The sequence below is a fragment of the Fistularia commersonii genome, chromosome 16, assembly GCF_037954325.1.
Source record: "Fistularia commersonii isolate RoL2024-O1a breed Wild chromosome 16, RoL_Fcom_v1.0, whole genome shotgun sequence".
NCBI classification, from domain to species: domain Eukaryota; kingdom Metazoa; phylum Chordata; class Actinopteri; order Syngnathiformes; family Fistulariidae; genus Fistularia; species Fistularia commersonii.
Window position 1 is genome coordinate 15,286,287 of NC_141299.1, and position 19,694 is coordinate 15,305,980.

A 19,694-nucleotide genomic window follows, 5' to 3' on the forward strand; every position below is an offset into this window, starting at 1 on the left:
GCGATGGCATCACTCCGGGGGTGTTAGCGGAGAAGAGCATGGATGTGTTGACTTACCATTAATACCCATCAGTTTCACTTTGACGTGGCGCCGCGGCCCAAGACACGCACAGGGACTCGCCTGTGGTGATACCAGTAAAACTGCCATTTCATAAATGTGTTTCGTTGAAACGCAACTGAGTCATTGTCAGCGTGAGCATGTTAATACATCTCAAGAGGTGACGCCAACATTTAGATACGGCCGGACAGAACATCCGGCAGTGAGTCAAGTGTGTGCTTTTACGATAAATAGTTTTACGGAACCTTAAACGTATGGCTAAGATTTTTTTTTTTTCTATTTTAAATCCTTCCCAAAAAAGCCTGTGTCAAATCATATGATTTGGGTTAATTTTTTTTTTTTTTTTTTCACATGTAACATAATGCAGTATTGGCTAAGAAGATGCGTTTTTTTTTTTCTATTTTAAATCCTTCCCAAAAAGCCTGTGTCAAATCATATGATTTGGGTTAATTTCTTTTTTTTTTTTTTTTTTTACATGTAACATAATGCAGTAGAAAAATAAAAGGAAATAAACTCCATCCCAAACTGTTTGCCCGCTGCAGACACGTCATCGCGTGAACTCGGACTCGAAAAGCACAGTCCTCGCTGCGAGGGCGGCCGCTAACTCGGCCCCCTTCTTCCGCCATTCTGCCCGGACAGCGATTTGAATGACAGCGTTGGAATTGACAGAAGTGGATGAGAAGGAATGTTGCTTTATAAGGTCTTCTCTGGCCGCGGGACAAGGGTTGACAGGAAGAAAGATCTGGGACACGGCGAGAGAGAGCGAGAGAAGAGCCCTGAGCTGACAATGTGGTCCTAATCTGAATGACAAGGTCTGCACATCAGCCCTCAAACCAGCCTGGATGGGAGGAGTGGGGGGGTGGATGATGATGAGAGAGCTAACGGGGAGAGAAGAAGGCAAAAGGAGAGTGAGACTGAGAGGAATCAGAAGAGACAGAGGAATCGAGAGGGGGAGGGCAGGCAAGGGTGCCCTCTCTTCAAACAGGCTGGCCTTAATGGCACGGACAGCTCTGACATTTAACCACTGAATCAGTTTTTTCTAAAGTGGACATGGTGGTTTGTGGGGGGAACCGTAGTTAGAAGTAACGTTTTCATAAAAAAGGGTTTTTCGGGATTTAATGACTTACGAAAAGATGACAATGGGTTCGGACGGGGAAATGCGCGGATTAGGAAAAGATGGTTTGAGGCAGGTTTGTGACTTGGGGGAAAAAAAAAAAAAAAAAATCAGCGGTGTGAAGTTAAGAAAGTTTGTGCATGACGCAACCGAAACTAAGCAACATAAACAGCGGTTGTTTTTCGGGTCATGATTTAGTTCTCAATTAAACTCAAAAAAGTCTCAACTAAGGACGAAACGTTTCAGGAGAGGAGCAAAAATAAATATCAGCTTACAATTATTATTTTTTTTATATGCTTAAATACCGTAAAACGAATGAAAACATTATTTATGCCAGATAAATCTATAAGAGCGTGTTTATGACAACCCATCAATATTTCGCAGAGTCAAATATGAATGACCATTTTGTTTGCAATCTTCTTGTTTTTTGTTAAAATGTGAAAAAGCTAAAAATGAATGCGCAAAAAAAAACATCTAAAACGACATTCTGGTTTCCTAAAATCATGCTGCGTGTTTTTGAGTACGAGGATATTTCTGACGAGGCGGCTGAGATTTGTTGCTTTCAGCCCGCAGGTACAGACCGGCGTCCTCTGTCTGCCTGTCTGCAGATGTCATACCGTGACATGATGTTTGTTTGGTTGCCTGACTTAACGCTCACCTGCTCACACACCCCTTCGGGTCTTCGCCTGTGTTCGCGTGCGTACGCTTGCATGTGCGTGCGTGGAAGTTAACTTCTTCCACCCTTTGCCCCCCTCCCCCGCCTCACAGCTGGAACGGCATCTGCCTCCTTATCTGCTGCCCTGCGATTACGGGGGCGCACGCGTGAGGCGGTGTCAGACGGACCTCAAAACATCCTCGCACTCTGAAGACCTTCGCGTCCAGAAACAAGATTTCCCAAATTCAAAAGCGCCACGCGGTAATTTGTGCAAATTAAAGGGAAGGCAAGTGATATAAAACCCAACACTGCCATGTTCAATTAATATTAACCTCTATGACTTTGCATCCTCTTAAAGCTATACACTCCCACACACACACACACACACACACACACATCTATACATATATATTATTACCCCCATTCCTCCCCTTTTCACCCTCAGTTTGTCAAGGCACTAAGAGGTCAGGCTGACACGTACAGCCATGTTCAGAAACCCCACACAGGCACACTTGAGAAGGGGGTCTGAGTCCAGCTGGACGTGGGCTCCTGCCAAATCTGCAGGCAAGCTGACTCTATTCATATTCATCACACACAAGCTGATTTGAACTGACAGGCGCGCACACACACACACACACAGAAGAGAAAAAAAAAAAAAAAATGAAAATCTGCTGGCAAGTAAAATCAATATTTCAAGGGCAACCTGCTATCCTAAAAATTTTATAATAAGATTCAATTTTTGCCATCCCTGCTGTTTGATTTCGCATTTGTTTGTCGGCTTTAACGACGACAACAACAACAAATGTGCGCCGTGGCGTCGGACCTTTCCGGGCCTCTGCACGCGAGATGGGCTCGTTTCTGGATTTGACATATCCTTTTATTTCTTCTTCTCCTCGAGCTGATTGTCCGGATGAAATTTTGATCCCAGATATCCCTTTGCCCGCGTGCAGATCTACGAGCGAAGGCCTCGCATCTCGGGGCCGTCACGTTCTGGAATCTGAGCTTGGAAATACAGCTACTTGCGTAAAACTCGAAACAAATTCCCTAATACATTTTTGTGTTTAGATTAAACTGTATTTTATAAACAGTGTTAAAAAAAAATAATCTTGTTTTCAGTCGTTTTGGGGAGGTAGGGAGGGGGTTTGTTTGAGCTGTGATGGAAAAAAAAAAAAAATTTAAATAAAAAAAGAATTGCCACAGAGTAGATGCAGGTGGCATGAGAAAACGCAGACTAGTACTGGTGAATAATTGCATGAGAGACAGAGAAAGAGAGGGGAGTCACAGACGGGGGGGTGGAGGGGAGAATAATCGGCGATTGGCTGGGGGAACATCAAGTGTTACAGAGATGGAGCGCGAGTGTCTCGCTCTCTTTTATCTCTCTCCCTCACCCACACATACAATGCCGAGAGACTCTGCGGGGAACCAAATAATAATCTTCCTCGTCATTATCATCACCCGGCCAAAAACCGCCCTCCCCTCGCCCGTCGTCTATACACGATCCTTGACCTATCGTTTACGGTGTTGCTAAATGGGCGGATCAATAGACACATCCATTAGCGGCTCGTGTCCCTTCCTCTCTGATTCTCGAGTGTTTTAATAGCCCGGCAATCACGCTTTCCCTCCGCGTCCATTCCAACTGCTAACCAATCTAGCAGCGCTAGATGACGTTTTTCCTCAAAGCTTGGTGGTTATATCATTCTTTTTTTTTTTTTCTTTTTTTTTATAAATGACATCCATGAACTTTCTTTTTTTCGGGGCACACATCTTTTTTTGGTATTTGTAGTGTGTGTGAGAACTTCCAGCTTTTAACCTTTTAGCTGTTTCCCTATTTTAATCTGTTTATGGGCTACTATTTGGTCGGCAGCTGTTATCCTCTGAGGTGCATCCAACTAAGACAGTTATGTTAACACATACATCAAGTTATGTATATTTAAATTCCTGAATTCCCAAACATTTATTTCTAATAGCGACGCAGCCTTATTTTTTTTTTCCACAGTGTAACTGTGTTTTAAAAAGGTTGATGCCTCTGTGGGTGGAAGAATTATTGGGTGGTGGTAAAATAAGTACTGAAAAATGTTATGATTAATAAAAACATTCCGACGTATGACATTAAATAAAAGCCCTTTTTTAGTTTCTGTCACCCACACACACACACACACACACACACACACACACACACATAAATAACTAAATTTCAATACACAGCCCTTCTTATTTAGGAGCAAATTCATAAGTAATTTCCCTCATTCTGTACTCGAGCCCTTGTAACTATAATTTCAAATTAACACCAGAGGCTGTTTGATGATTACACGTTAAAATAGACACTGCCTGACAAAAAAAAAAGGAATAGAAGGACAGATAAGAAGGGATGAGAAGGGCGAAGACAGACTTTGTGGAAGCGAAGGCTTTCCCACAATGGCCGCCTCGCATACGCTGTAATTTCAGCATGCCTGTTGTTGTGGGGGGGCGGGAGGGGACACAGGATGCTGGGAAGTTTGGGAGGGGCACCGGGGTGAGATGGGGAGGTGGGGGTTGGATGTGGGTGTGTGTGGTGCAGCTGTTAAACTTGACTTGTGGAGGTTGGTTTGGAGCGCTGAAAATAGAAAAAAAGAAAAAAAAAAAAAAAAGGAAAGAAAAGAAGCTGGCTTTGTGTGTGCGTCTGTTGGAAAAGGCACACACACACAAAGGGAGAGCGTTCAAGATGGCCTTTTCAAGATTCCCCGACACTTTTGGGGAATGTGGAGGAAATTATGTTTTGAGCATTTTGTAATGTAATGATTTCTAAATGAATTAATTCATGATTTAAAAGTACCAAATAATACATTTGCCTTAGTTGTACTTTCCAACAGAATACTTTGTGATTCTTGTTGAAATGGTGTGTGTTCGTGTGTTTGTGTGTGTGTGTGTGTGTGTGTGTGTGTGTGTGTGTGTGTGAGAGAGAGTGAAGGGGGGGGTTGGAAACCGCAGACAAACAGGCTCTGGGTGCCGTTGTGCTCCACCATCATGTCTGGACCTGGGTAAAAGACAGACAGAAGAAAAAAAGGAAATAAATTCAGGTGTCATCTGGGAACACACAGAATTCAGCTGCCATACAATACATACACAAATATGTGCTAGATGACACTGTTTTAAAAACACGGACACACACACACGCACACACACACACACACATGCACAGGCGCCAATACTCCAACATATCCTATGGTTTTGTTTTCATGAAGTTCATAACACCTAATTGAGAAATAGACGAGCACGATACGCGTCTTAAATTATTCACTTATATTATTCAACAGTGTGAACGATGCAGCCATTAGCTGTCGTAACTCCGCTCTTGAACTCCTCCGAGGAGATTACAAATGGTTTTATAGGCACAACGGTCCCACTCACAACTCAGTTCTTCTAAACACGTTGGGTGGTCCCGAAAAATAATCACAAGAGGCCCTCATGCGTGTACATTTAAACAGGATTCGTCTTTATTTTTTCTATTATCTCGAGCAGGATGTCGGCTATGCGGTTTTGATGAAAAAGTGCAGCGTGAGCCAGGTGCTGTAACTGCACATATGCGGAATCCGCCTTCGGATCGCATCGCAGACGTTCTAAACCGGAGTATTTATCGTGCCCTTATGCGTTTCAATGGCGGTTGTGTCTCCCGGTGCGGGTGGGAGCCAAAAAGAAAACACTGAGTCGCTGCCCTTCGTTAGGAATGTGTGACGCAAAACAAGTCACCGAGAAAGTTGGGCGTCTTTCTCGGCGGGAAATTCTGCTTGAAACGCCGCGTCAAATCAATGTCTCCGTTCCGAGTGAGCCCATCGCAATCAATAAGTTCCATTCTTGGCATTAGACGGGCATTTTTTAATTCCTATCAGGCTGGAGCTATCAGTATTTTTATTACCCATCTGGTGATTATTTTCACAATTGACAGATTAGTTCATTGTTGTATAATCTGGAAACCAGAGAAATGATGAACTCAGAAAGGACTTTATTTATTATGTTGTGTTTTTTTTTTTTTTTTGTTTTTTTTGGTTGACATTTTCAAATTGGGGATTTTAAAACCAAAACCAGTTTCCAGTATTTTAATACTGTGTTCCCTGGTGTCGTTCTGTCTGAAACCAATGTTTTTTTTTTTATTTGTGGTCAGTGAACACATCAAAATTCACTGGGGAATTTTATTCATATATGGATTTAAAATCTAGTTTGGCCATGTTTCCTCTGAGACTTTAAGCAGCCCCTCACTGTGCTCTTGGACAAAAAAAATTGAGTTAGGAGGTCAAGTGTAAAGTTTGTAAGTACAAGTTCTTTTTTTTTTCTCACTCAAGACGTCTTGGAGTCAACATGTGGCTTGTTTAAACGTACTATGTTTATCCCAACCAATTCCATTTTTGGTTGGCGAACACGCCCCGTCCCTATCCTAAAGTACAAATTTGTATGCCGATATTCCAGCCGACATGGGAGGACTCGCTTTACGCTTGTATCGATTCAATTCTCTTTTATGCCACATACGCTTAAACACATTTTTAGAGCAGTCGAGACGCCACTGCAAAAGAGAACCCCGCTATTGACATTTCCAAAAAAGAGGAATTATATACAAGCAAAAGAAAACATACACAAATAGGTCAGGGAGGTTGGTGAGAGTTGGCTGTCTAAAATAGACTCGCCTGTAAAGTATATTTCGTCTGAATTCCTCCGAGCCGGATCTACATTCACGGAGGGAGAACAATGATTGACCTTGGTCAAATGAAAAATTGCCTCAATTGTTCATACTTCACTTTGATGTTAAATACAGTGAAGCGGGGCGGTGGAGGAAAGCGGCTTGCCGCTGCTGCAGGAGAAATTAAACCTTTTATGTCTCCTAAGACCTGCCTAAATCATTTTTCTTTTCTTAAAGTTCCATTTTCAGAAATTGCCAGCATAACAGCATGACAGAATAAACTAGAAATGTTTTTTTTTTTTTTTGTTGTTTTTTTTTTGTTTGTCTTGCTTAATTTATACCAAAGCGACGATCGACACTCGTCGTGTGTGTGTTTTCTAATCTTGATCGAGATCGTTGACGCCGTTTGTTTCCTGAAAAAAGGTTTTGGTGAAACCGCAGAAGGTACCGGTCACTGAGTCACGGATTTATAATCCTCTTTGCTGACCTATGCGTTAGTCAGTGTTTAACAAAAAAAATAAATAAACGGAAAATAAACAGATGAATGAATCAGAGGATTCACCCACATTTTAAGGCAACGTCAAAACTAACGGAACACTAATGTTGATAACAGATGTTTGACGACACGCTCGATGTTCATGTATTAACAAGAAATCCCTCATAATCATCCTGTTTTAAAAAAATATGAATATTTTGGGGTTTAATTTGGGGATACAGCCTTCGGTTTTGTACATTTTGTGGAATTAAAAAAAAAAAACTTCTTATCAACGTGGGTCTGAGAGGAACTGTGTGAAGATGTAGGTTTTCTTTAAATTTTTTAAATTTTTAACATTCATATTCCTTTTTGAGATGATTAAACAAGATAAAACGAGAAAACGTTCACGCTTAAATCCCGAGGCGTTCACTTAGTTTCGAGACTGCGCGGCACGACCGCAGAAAGACAGAGCAGTGTGTCTCAAGTCACAAAACGCATTAAGGAGATTGGAAAAGCTTATTTCCAGCGATCCATGAGGCATTTTTCACTCTTTCTACAGCCGCGGAGAAGCTGCAGGGTCAGGCCAGCAAATAACCCCACTCAAGAGTTATTAATGAACACCTTGCAGTTTAAACAGGGGCTTTATAATAATATAATGATCCCTCTAACGTTAATGCCCGTCTTGCCACAGAGGTCCCGACGTCCTGATGGACAGTTTCCGACGCACAGATTTTAAACGTTCCAAAAAAAGTTTGAGAACATTTAAATCAACAAGAGAAAGAGAAGGAGGGAGGTAATTGTGTGTGAATTAATATACGACATGGCTTCGCTTTAGATATTAGCATATCATGTGCGCCGCTAAGAGTGTCAGGTTGTTCTGCGATCTCTTTTGATCAGTCCAGTTTTTATTTATGAAAAACAAAACAAAAAAAAAAAAAAAAATTAGGCTCATCTTATCAAAACTACAATCATGGATGCCTGACCTGGAAACAGGAGACGCGGCCGCAACCTCTAATTACTTCATCCTTTCTGTTTGTGTACACGTTGTATGCTGATCCCTGCGGTCTTTCAGGATATGTCTGTGTTGTTGTGTTTTTTTTTTTTTTTACCATTTTCTGCCTGTTTGTAATAAAACTAGAACAGACATGTAAAGTGAGACCACCCAGAGTAGTTGCACGCCAACCCTTCATACGCGAGGAAAAAAAAAAAAAAAAAAAAAGTCTTAATTATATCCATTCTCTGGGTGTGTCTTTCTGCTCAAAACAGACATCTGAGCCGCCACGAGGCCTTACTGAAATACGGTCTTTGGCCGACACGTTGACCTTAGATGGAAACAAAACGTATTGAGCACCGAGGAGTTACTTTCTCGGAGGTTACGAATACAATCTGATTTTGATATTGTTTGATGTCGGATTATCTACTCTTGTACCCCAAGACTTGTAAATGATCCAAGACTTTAAAAGTTCCTTTGATAGCAAAATCGGCAGGGTGTTAAAAGGATATATCGTGATGAAAGGGTGGAAAGTACAACACAACCTGCATATGAACACACACACACACACACACACACACGCGCGCACACGCAGCTATCGGCTCCAGGGAAAAGGTTGTTGTGACTGCACTGCTGTTTTTCTCAATCTGTAATTTTCAAACTGGTAAAAGTGAGGGACAACGGTGCAGCTGCACTGCAACTGCTGCTGCTGCTGCACACATATAGAGACATTGAGACGTGAAGACAGAAGGAGAGTCTGCCAGACAAATCCTCCCTGGGCTTTGATCGTCTGCCCATTTGTCTCTCTGCAGTTTCTTCTTTTTTTGTCTTCAGGCAAACCGATGATTTGTAGCTGCAGTTTACTTCAGTCGTATTCAAAGATCAGAAAACACAAAAAAAAAAAAAAAAAAAAAGAGCCACGCCGAGCGACGGGAAAATGAAAAACAAACCTGACGGCACTAATTTAAAACGGAGAGGGCTAAAAATACTGAATGGCCATCATCCCTGTCCACTTGGTCCTACTGAATGATTTCAAAAATACCATTCATCGAGGGTCAGGAGGTTAATCTTCTTCAATTGTACTTTAGTCCGAATGCTTTTGAAGGCCATTTGTTCCAGGCAGCGAGGCTAATGACACTGATCTCACACTCGCTGTTTGGCTGGAAAACACGGCGCAAGGAAAGGTAAGTAACTCCGTATGCTCTCTAGAGGACGGCCTAATGAGAGGGAATGGGAATATGAGCTAAAGGTTCATCATCCACTTATTATCTAGACAGCTCAGCTGTCGGTCTCTCAAACGTGTACCCACACACACACACACACACACGCAGTGTGTGCGAGTGTGATACAAATATGTAAATAACAAATCCAACCATTTTGTCTACTCGCACCGGGTGTAGTTTTGCAGGCCGCATAGACTGTTGGTTAATAATAAATTCGTGGTGCAGACCTCGGCTTTGTTGGTCTACAGTAGCACGTTTCGACGTAAATAAACAATTACACAGTACGTAAACGTCAGTTTCGCAGCTCTGGGTGCCATTTATCGGGCTCTTGTCACGACATCTTAAGGTAAAGTTGAAGCTAAACAAGGAATGATAATCACGCATCTCCGCAGACAAGCTATGTGGACAGGACACTGCTGCCGCTGCCACGTGAGCAAGGAGTGAATTCTGCTTTGATTGGAAAGCGGTAGGGGGTTCACTCCTCTGCTTATTCAATTCAGTTCAAGCCTGGCTGACTCTTTCACACCCCTGGCCCGCATACAAATATTTAAGTGTGTGCATGTGAGGGGGGGGGGGGGGCTGTACAGGAGCAAGGACCCTTTTCCTATATGTGTGTGTGTGTGTGTGTGTGTGTTTGTGCATGTTGGTAAAGCCTCCAATGGCAGACTAATGATAGGTCTTATCAACACCCAGCAGTGAATACAGGCCTTTGTCTCCTCTCGGGAAGCATTATGGAAAGCTTAAGGGGCTGACTTTGACTCCTTTTCATTCTCTCAGCCACTGATAAACCGAGCACAAAAATGGCAAGTGTTATACGGCTCCTGTGCTGCGGCAAGTTCAGGCACAATAGTCCCTCGACCCCGTCAACAAAATGAGTAAAGGTTCGACGCACTTCTTTGAAACTCAGGGTAAGTTACTGACGCTATTCATTTTGGGGGGGGGGGAGGATATAAAAAAGGGGTCTTTGCTGACACATATCACAATAGTCAAATATTCAAACAAAGGTGAAAATGTATGTAAAATTCTTTATGAGGATGCATGACATCATGGTTTATGATGAAATATGCTGAATGCAGTGGACTGAAACAAGGTGGAACCATCCAATACCTCCAATGCCATATTTGTTTCATATTCTTTGTTTAATCTTATATTTTGATTTGCCCGAGTGTCCATTACAGACATGATATTCCTAAAAAAAAATCACAGGTTTTGATAATACTAAGACCCTTTTCTTTCTTAAACCATTCTAGTTAAAGTATAAATCAGACTGCCACTGTTCTCAATTTGACACTGTCTAATTTTGAAACATCAATGGTTCATTGAAATCCATCTGCAGGTTGGGTAGTTTGAGGTTTGTTTTTTCTTTTACCCACTGGAAGAATGAAGCTTTTCTCTTTCTCTGGAAGCACAGTTAAGTTACTGTACTTATTTTAGGGTTAGAGGTTGGGGCAGGGTCCCTCGGACGAGGAGTTTATGAATTGAAAATGTTTTCTTTTCCTCTAATGGCAAGCATTACTTTTTCATGTTTTTCGAGACCTCAGCAAACGGCACGTTGGGGAAACAACACCGTCTCTACAGTTGTTTCCTGCTGAGTCAATAAAATTCTCTCTCTAATTCATTTCCATGCTCACCCTCTCTCCCAACCTAACAGCCAGAAAAATCTGAGAACATTATATTTTTACCTTCAGCGCTGCATTTTGATTTTTCCCTCAGATCTCTGTCCTTATTCATTCAGTTTTCTTTCCTCACAAGACAACTCTGAGGGCGCCGTTGACGAAAAAAAAAAAAAAAAAAGTTTCTGATCTTGATCTCCCCTTTTTGCTTTCTTTGTACTTCTCTTTATCAACTTTCACCTCAAGCGCCACCAAAAACAAGTGTTCAAAAACACGCAAAATTGCCCTCCCCCGGTATCTTTGTTGCCATGCTGCCGTAACCTCCGACGCAAAGATCCCAAGCTGTAACGGTTCGGAGTTCTCATTTGATGATGAGACAGAATCATGTTTCCCCTCTATTCCATACCGCTGAGCAATTACAGCGGCTAGGAGGTAAGCATCGGATGGCCTTGTAAAGACATTAGCGCTGCCTCTCCATCGGCCCTTGATTTACCAGTTCCATCGCTCCCACTCTCTTAACCCTCTCTCTTACCGAGCTCCCGTCGCACTCGGATCGTGAACTAATACGTTTTCCATCTCGTGGATATTTATATTTCTTCAATCCCATTCTCCCCGACCTCCCTAAATTTTGATCGAATGTCTCTTCCCCCCCAGATGGCCGACACTTTCCTTCATCCATCCAGCCATCAATCCGTCATTATTTTTAATTTCCAGCAGCTTCAAACTTTGTAAAAGCTCTCTTTTTAATCCTTAATCCCTTGGTGTTTGTAATGTGTCTTTGGAAGGGGCGGGTGCTTTGATGAAATATCAACGTTGTACCAAATTTCCACTTTATGCAGACACAAATGTTACCACACTTGTCCATCAGGTTTATTTCTAAGCCACTTCTCCATCTGAGTATGTCTTTCTCCCCCTCACCATTGTAAACCGTTGTCCGCAATTTGTTACTTATTTTGCGTGACCATGAAAGAGACAATTACGTGCCCTGTCCTGCTATCCCGGAGTGGATCAAAATGATTTGACAGAGTGACTCATTTGCCTGTCATTTCTCATAGGCTTTTTTTGGGAATATGAAACCGTGTGACATTAGTATGGTGTAAGCTTTGCTCCACCTCCGTATATACAAACGGACCCCCCCCTTTTAAAAAAAAAAAAAAAAATCCACCCTGCCTCTTGAGCCTTGCAGCATTTAAAGCCGGCTTAGACAAACTCGGCTGCTCTTGAAAGACCTTCTTCCACTAGACCAAGGGCAGATACACTTGAGAAGAAAAGGGAGAGAACATCCGCCACCTTTTTCCTTTCTTTCTTCCCTTCCCAAACAACACGTGCATCACTTGACCAGTTCCTGAAACAATGGAACACAACACATAACATGTGACTCGGCAAATCCCAGTTGTGTTAACATACAGTGTATCCATCAAAAAACTGATGAAAGGAGGAGATGGCATGACTTCCTTAAACAAGTTTGAAGCGCCTTACATTGTCTTGTCCGACTGGTTTGATGAAAACCTGATATTTACAATGTAAGGATGTAAAAAATAATGAATAACATCAAACGGTTATTCTTATGTTTGGGTAAGCCCTTAGAGGTTTTTTTTTTTTTAACCCTTGCTGCAGCCATTCTAATCACCTTCATCATTATTTCATGTGCCTTTTGTTTGGCAGCTTAAATGCAGAATCCATGCAAAAGCCGTGTTCAGCCTTATCAGGGACGGAAGAAGGAGAAGAAGAAAAAAAAAGAATGTGATGGAACGATGCTAATGAAAAGACAAGATTGCTTGTGTGTGAAAAAGCAGTGAAAAGTGGATGAGTCTAAACCTCTGTTTGCTCGAGAACAAAAGGTAGTCGAAAGCGTTAGAAAGGCAAAAGGCTCAGGCACACTGAAAATAAGTAGATGAGCAAAAGGGAGAGTTTTGACTGAATTGGGTTGATATGAAGCGAGCTGAGCCTTAGAGAAGGGAAATAAGATCAATTATTTAAATCCGCCTATAACCCACGGATTACTTTAATGTGCAATTTAACAAAAATATTGTCCACCGGTGATACTTTGCATTAACTGATTTGATTTAGTCGCTTTTTCAAAGGGAATAAAGACAAAAGAATAAAATGTGGGCAATTTTAGACAGTCGACAATTATGAGTGGGACAGGCAAAGATGACAGGAAAACCATTTAAAATGACAAAAAAATGACCGCTGGATGACAAACTAGGCAAGCATACCCAACAGTGTAGTTTATGTTAAATCTCAAATCCATCACAAACTGGACAAAGAACATTTCAAGCTATTCTAACCCCTGGAGTAGGGGGTGGGACACATTTTTCGAGGGAGGGAAAATAATTATTTTCTTTCCTTGCCCCCGTCTCTTATGGCTCGCGACCCCACTATCCGCCCGATTCCAAGAAAATGGTTAAATGCTCGTTTCTGACAGAAACAAAGTGAGAAAATCAGTCACTGAGACCGACAATTTGAACAACTGATGACAAAACCTGCCATGTATTTAATAGTAGTATTCAACAACGGTATGTAAAAATCAAGGAAAATCTTTTGCTTTTCTTTAAACGTAGTTCATTTTGTTAATTATTTGACTATTTTCAGCGAGTGAGGTTTTGGCTTCAGCATAGTTTGTGTGTTTAAGTTTTGGCTGGAAATGGCTTCATTGCTACTGATGTTGAATGCTTTCCATCTTAACTTGGTCCTCTGAATGCGTTCTTTTCTTTTTCTACCTTTCAACGCTCATTTACATAATTCTCCTTATTCCTCTTCACTCTAGGCGCGCTGGTCTACGTGATATGTCTGCAAAATACAGCTCACGCTATTTGCTCTAAAACCTCTTATACCCATCCTTTAAACATAAGAGTGTGCAGAGCTGCCACATGACAACCCACAGGACTGACATTTTCCCCAAACTGATTCATTTGTGTCTTAAAAAAAGCCCTGTATAAGACAATAAGATATAAATAGATACAAGAAGGGTCCTTGTATCTACTCAATCTTCTTAAAAAAAAAAAAAAAAAAACAACGAAAAAAACTCAAATATAAATGTAGTACTCCTGGATACAAAATGGTTTCATATGGTTTGTACATCCACTCTAAAAGTATTTAATTTCCAATGAGTACAAAAAACACTGAGGGAAAAATGGATTTCAAAAATAGTCTTTGTAATAGCACTGCTTTACACTGAAGCTCATTCAACTTCAGGAACAACACATTCAAGATTTAAGAGAAAGTCAATTAACTATGGCTTTAAAAAAAAAAAATTGTATTCTAAAATTTATCGTCCACACATTTTAGATATGTCCATATACGAACAAATATATTTAAATGTTAATTACGAGCATTACGTGCTAAGATCTGATATTTAACCAGAGTAAATAATGAAATCAGCTCAGTTGTTTTTGAGACTGCGAAGTGCAAAACTACGGAGGGGTAAAGAAAAAAAAAAAAAGCTGTATGTGGAAAGTGTGTTGAGGTTACAGTCCCCCTTATGGTCTGAGGAATGCGAGGGAAAAATAAAAAGGAGCCAGAGACGGAGAAGGTGAATCAAATGGGATTGCACATTCTTCACCTGGCAGCCGTGGCTCCACATTGAGTAGATGCGCAAAAAAAAAAAAAAAAAAACACACACAAAATGAACGACAAATGAACACTCATCACAAAGACACAAATATGCATGCAAACGGCAGACACACTCCGTGTACACAACTGAATCGTGGAACCTGGTGGCAACAGAACACACAAACCCAAGACAATGTGTAACCCTGGGGCAAGCCAAGCTCTCTTACCTCTCTGTCATCACTCTTGTCTTTTTCCTGGTTGTTTCTGCTCTGGGGGGCTCTCTGCTCCTCTTCCTTCCCTCTGTGGTGAAGGTTAACGCTGCGAGCACTTCTTCTGTTTCTTCTCCTTGTGCCAGCCGCTTGATCTGAAATGGAGGAAGGCAGAGATAGGAAGCTAGTGATGAAGAAAGTGTTTCAGAAAAAATGACTACCCTACTGATTTCTACAAAGCAAAATGAGTAAGTTTCTATATTGTAGTGGAACTGGGGTCTGTTGGAAATTCCACTACGGCCTCAAAAAGTGAACAAAAACTAAAAAAAAAAAAAAAAAAACCCTAAACACACACTGAAACACGAACAAGATAGGCACGGGAGTTATAAATAGCTGCAATTTGTGCCTGTCGGTCAAAAGCCCAAGCGGAAAATTTGAAGGAAATGTTGTGTTTTGTTGAGGCAAATTTCTACGGCTGAGGATCCTCTTGATAGCGAGAACGCAGACTTATGGAAACCTGAGCAGACACGGGACAGCGCCGCACCGAGAGGAAGACGCTCGTCCGATACAAGGAGGAACAAGCGAGGGTTCAAGTTGAGGTCAAGCGACAAATACGAGCAATTGGGGGTAAAGAAAGTGAGGCTGGGCGGTTATGATCACGTCGCTTTAAATCCACCTGATTGACATTTATCGTTCACACACCTGACTTCATTGGTTATTGTGAGCATTTCACCAATCTCTGCTTATACAGAAAAGTTAACATTTAATGGTCCAATTGGGAGAACCATTTTAACGTTCACTCATAAACTGACAAGGTTTGTGTGTGTGTGTGTCGGGGGGGGAGTGTCTAATATTGCACTGATTAAATTGCTAACAGCTGTGACAGCTGCCATCGCTACACGAACGCACACACTTTTTGTCATCTCATTTTGTGGCATACAGCTGCACAGATAAAACGCGTGGGTTAAGCAAATATTGTATAATGGCCAGGAAACAATGAACCATTCCCGTCTTTCGCCTATCTCACACTCACACTATCTGCAGCTTTGCAGTGTGCTGAGTAGAAGTGTGCGTCTGACTGAATCGGACAAAAAAAAAAAAAAAAAAGAAGACTGGCACTGCTTGTCCTCTTTATTACTATGAACAAAACAGACACCCTTGCTCCCTCCTCTTCAATTTAATCTCTATTCTTAATGATAATACCTCCTCAGTCACACTGTTTCAATGTCTGCGCTCCCCCCATCTAGCCTTACCCCCGCTCCCCACCAGCCTGGCGTACCCCCCGCCCTACCCCACCCCTCCACCCCCAAACCCCTACCCCCAAACCACAGCTAGACAGCAACAGTGCTCCTTTGTTTGCCCCCTCCCCTCCACTCCCCTCAACTTGCCTGTCGCCCTGGTATGGACGATGCTGGTTGGCGGAGATGGAGGCATGCCTCGACAGGAACGCCACAAGAAAGGAAAGGGGGTCGGGTTCGGGGGGGTTGGGGGCGTGATGTATGGAGGAGGAGATAGAGATGGGGGCTACACCCTTGGTAAACTTACCTACTCCGGGATGAAATTTGGCAAAATATGTCACATGCTATTTCCAGTTTATGCCGGCGAGCTAATTTTAAAATGCCAAAAGTAAAAAAAAAAAAAAAATGAGAGTGCTGGAAAGGGAAAAAAAAAAGAAGGAAGAAAGAAAATCAAAACTGGATTTTATTTCTGCTCTGAAAGAACAAACACTCTTAAAAACAGCTCTTATTCCTTTGGCTTTTAAATCTACATGGCTCACAAATAACGTGGGTGATATTCCAACAGGCAGTTATAAATAGCCGCTAAGTACACAACCTGTAATTTCTCGTTCATCCAAAGAAAACGCTGAACCTGCCCGATGGAGGTTACACAAGAAATAATTTTAGCCATTTCATTTTGGTGCCACTGCTGGAGCGGTAAACCCAGTTCCCTAATAGTATAAATTCTGCCACTGTGATGATGCCTGGAGCACGTCTCATTTGGAAGCGAGTGAGTTGAGAGAGAGCGAGCACAGTAGAACAGGGCCTTTCTACTCTCAGCCTGAAACTCATATGTACTCTCACACTGAGGCCGTTGCAGCTTTAAGGCAATCAGATCATTAACCCCGACTAATCTACAAACAGTATGCTTGTAGAATCACCTTTCCCGTTGGAGTGCCTGCACACCAAAGCTATGCTAATTTCTCTCTGGGTTGTGAGAATGTGATGCGCCGCGTTTGAGAGCTTTGACGGCGTGCATGTCTGAGGCGTGCGTCACGTCTGTACGGGTGCGTGTGCGCGCACCAGTACCTGGCTGCGTGTGTCAAAAACGTGTCTGTCTGCGGGGTTACACACGCGAAGAACATGATATAGTCAGAGAAAATGTGAAGGAGTGAGATTATGATTGTCAAACGTGCGGCTCACTGTCTTGATCTAGACTCCTGCCACATTTGGACCCCCTGCTGAACCAGCTTCATTAATCAATAGGAAAGATGAAGGAAAGAAGTTCCTCCATGCTGAGAGAAAACAGTAGCTTGCGTGCATGAGCGGCTGTGGGTTTTTTTTTTTGCATGTAAGGAGACTAGAATGCCCTTGGGGAGAATGTGGAAGGCATGATGCAAACCTTCAAGGCTTCCTGCCCACACCAAGATTATCCACACTGGATTTGCTTTTCTGTGCCGCCAGAAGAAAGTAATGCTCACTGTGATAGATGATTTCCATCAAGCGATGTATTTTCTAGTGCACTAACCCTAACCTGACAAAGCAGGCACAGAAGACGAGTATTTGAATTTCAGTGTTTAGATGGCGTTAGACAAAACCTCGTCGTTTACAATGAATAAAAATGTTACAGAGTCAAACGGGGAAGCAGACTGTGATTATTATATCCAGAGACTGGGATAAATTCATTTGATTTATTTCCTCATCCCTAGTTATTTATCACCCCCACTATTCTAAAATGACGAGCAGGTTAAAAAAAGCACACAAGGAACATTTTTGATGAATCGCGTGAGACCCAAATCACGGAAATTCAAAAATATAGCTGTAACGACTCGCTCTCCTACAGCAACTAATGTGTCAATCTGCGCTCTTTAAACCCTCGGCTAAATAAAAATATCTCAAGGGCCCTAAAAATCTCTCAGAAATGGCTTAAATGTTCCTTAGTCTTGAGGGCCACTTTAATGAAATGGAAACTACTTTTAGTCTTATAAAAAATCTTCTGGAAACAGTAAATCAAGTCACGTGGACATAGGATTTCAACTGCCTAGTGTGTTTTCTCTTTTGCAAAACGGGAAACTACACCCTCATAGAGTCCACATAATTAGCAATGCATACTGGCACGCAGAAATGTGATACTATTACTCATTACTGTGTAGCTTTGTGAGTCAGAATTACCTATGGTTAAACATGAGGGAAAAAAGACTGAAAAATAGGAGCTGCAAGATAATCAGATCTAACAAAAAAAAAAGTGGTTTGTGCTGGAGATAGAACACAGAGGCTATATTTGTCTTTCATAAATGAAGTCCAGAAAAAAAATAAATACATAAAAGAGCACCATGGTTTTTCGTTTTTGTTTCTCTTTTGTTGTTTGTGTCTGTACCTTTCAGTACGTGTCTCCAAAGTGCAAAGTCCAAAATACACATCGTAAATCCATTTCATGAACTCAAAGGAAGTAATTAAAATTGAAATTTTAGACACATTTTGCAGAAACTGGAGGGAGCCGGGTTTTGGTTTATTTTGTTACTGAGAAGAAGGAATGTGTGTCATTTCCTGATGCTTCAAATGGCCTAATGACTTGAATCTAATATCACAAACAGCAGAGACATCGACATCTCCAAACATTGGGGGGGGTTGTGTCTCCTCAAAAGGATGGTTCTTACACAATATTAACCATGAGACCACGACAAAAGACAATCTTGAAATGTTCTTTCGTATTTACTGCACACGCAATAGCAAACAATAACTTCATTCTGCATGTGGTTACTTACTGTTTAAAAATATGTCTGTTTTAATTTATTTTAAAGAATATTAAAGTACCTTCATCGACCAAGGGGCAAAATCACCCTTGGTTTGCAGATATTTTTTTAACGGGCGGACAAAATGACTAAAACCGTAATCAGATGTACTCAGAACTTTACTGCTACCATCTGCAATTTTTATGAGAAGAAGAAACTAGCGTTGTTTTTCTTATTTCTACTTTCGAAAAAACAACGTATCGTCATCCCCAAAGGCATAAACACACATTGAAAAAAAAATCCTTTCATTCTCAACCCTATAGAACCCTTGAAAAAATCCCAACATGACATCCTGTGTCAGTTCTTAACCTGAGATTGTCTGATTGTATAGGCACATTGTGTTATTTGACATTGTACCAACGCCTGATGTTCAGACAAAGGAACCCATGCGGGCCTCGAGGGGGTAGATGACAAACACTCCTAAACCATGGCCAGACATAATCCCCCCGCCCGCCAAACCCCACAACAAACGCGCAGCAGAGTGGAACCTATTCAGAGCATATTAGGGAGGTGAAGAAGGCCAGGCACTAAGGGACTCTCCCCACTTGGCTGTCCTAATCATCTGAGACAACTCCTCCAGAGGCAGACCCCCACCCAATCCCTTCCCGCCTACAAATTCCACTCCGCCCCCTTACATATGACCCAGATACATCCAGGAGCATTTACAAGGGCGGGTGGCCATGAAGTGGGAAAGCTGACCAAAATGAGCAACCCCCAGGGAAATGCAGTATAATTGTCCATCTTCTTGGTCCAAATTAAACAAGCTCGAGTGCATTCAAGTATCCGCACTCCCCTACCCTGGCAAACACACTTTTAACAGACTGGCACGTTCCATAGAGCATGCCATCAATGCTGAATGATGAGCGGGACCCCATTGTCTCTTTATATTGTCTTCAATTAGGCAGGAGATGATGGGGGACAATGAGAGAAGCATTTGTAATCATGAGCCTCCCAAACTCATGCTGGGAAACAGAACGTCATTATGCCCAATAGTCCCACATAGACTATAAAACTCATAATATGTGTGGTTCATTCTTGGGAAGTTTTCAAGCATGAATGGCTCAGAGATGAGAGAAAAACCAGGAAATACTACAGATTCTGAAGTCAGTGACAGATACCACTATTCTTGTCCTGCCACCGCGCCA

General features: G+C 41.9%; 1 long non-coding RNA gene across 1 annotated transcript; it reads right to left on the bottom strand.

Moving 5' to 3' along the window:
* Positions 1–507: 507 nt before the first annotated feature.
* LOC147226061 (uncharacterized) lies at positions 508–15,908 on the bottom strand. Its single transcript, XR_015107291.1, has 2 exons — positions 14,559–15,908; positions 508–4,839 (listed from the first exon to the last, which is right to left on the bottom strand). It is a non-coding gene; the product is annotated as an uncharacterized LOC147226061 (long non-coding RNA).
* Between the last annotated feature and the right edge of the window lie 3,786 nt (positions 15,909–19,694).